Raw genomic sequence first — 1268 nt, 5'->3', positions numbered from 1 at the left:
TACCGGGGCGTGGGTGATGGGGCGTGCGGAGGGCGTCCTCTCCCTGGGCGTGGCGCAGGAGGAGCCCCTGTTTGCGGTCATGTTGGCTGAGGGACCGCGCCGACAACTATAGGGGGACCTCCCTCACCGTTGCGGCGCTCTCCCTGCTCCTTTCCCCTTCTGTCCCTTGCTGTTCTGCTCTTTTCTCCCTGTTCTTACGTCCGGGGGGGTGTGGTGTCTTTTGGGGGTTTGGGCTCCGTCCTGTGCTCTTGGTAAGCTCGGGCGTCGGTCCCTTCCCCGAATTTCCCTCCCCCCCGAACCTGGCACAGCAAAGATCGCGGGCTCGCGCCACGATGCCGACCGGGGGCCGCCGGGGTAACCAGTCCCCGTGCCACCCCCGCCAGTGTCGGCTGTGGTCCTGCCCTTCACACAGGCGACCGCCCCTCTCTTGACGTTCGGAATGGTTTCCGAGTGCCGCCCCCCTTTTGCGGCCTTCCCCTCGCGACGGCTGAGCCCCCTGCGGTTCTTCTCCCCTCGGCCACGTTTCGCCGGTAGCGCGGAGTTAGATCCCGGGTGTGCACACCCTTGCGGCGAGAAAGGAAGAAACCCCCGGCAATCCCACGCCTCTCCTCCTGCGGAGCCCACGGGTGAGGCAGGTTGAAAAGGAGACTGGGCCAGCGAGAGTACCTCCCCTCCCCCTTGCCACGGGCTTGGCTCGCTCGCCTCCTGCCGGCTCCCGTTTGTGCTTGCTTGCTTGCTTGCTTGCTTGCCTCCGGAACCGAGCCTTGCAGCGCGAGTTGCGGCCAGGGCCCCATTGTGTGTGGCGTTCATCGGGGTGGTTTGGAGTCGTATGTTGTTTTGTCTGCGACGGAGAACGGAGGAAAGAGGAGGAGGAGGAGAAGGCGGAGAGGCGGTGAGCAAAGGCGTGGCTTGCCCTTAGCCTTGCACAGCTCAAGGGTGCGGAGCGGGATTGCCGGAAGCAGGCGTGTGTGGGTGAGCAGCCTTGACAGCTGTGAGCCTGTGCCCCACTGCCTTGGCAGCCCGCCTGTCCCGGCCGGCTGGCTGGCTGGCTGGCCTGCCTGCGCCGCGCCCCTCTCCCCCCTCTGTCCTCTGTCGTGGATCACGTGTTTTCGCCGTGACCACGACGCAAATAAATCGTGAAAACCCCCTCTCATTATCACTCTCCCACAGGCACCAAAAGAAAATCGGAAAATATATCTAAGGGCAGTGCTAGCAGTGTTTTTATCTCCGCGGGGTGAGGATGCCGTGAATTCGCCCCGAGGCTACCC

The sequence above is a fragment of the Penaeus vannamei genome, chromosome 27 (assembly GCF_042767895.1).
Source record: "Penaeus vannamei isolate JL-2024 chromosome 27, ASM4276789v1, whole genome shotgun sequence".
NCBI lineage: Eukaryota > Metazoa > Arthropoda > Malacostraca > Decapoda > Penaeidae > Penaeus > Penaeus vannamei.
This window is presented reverse-complemented; position numbering follows the sequence as displayed.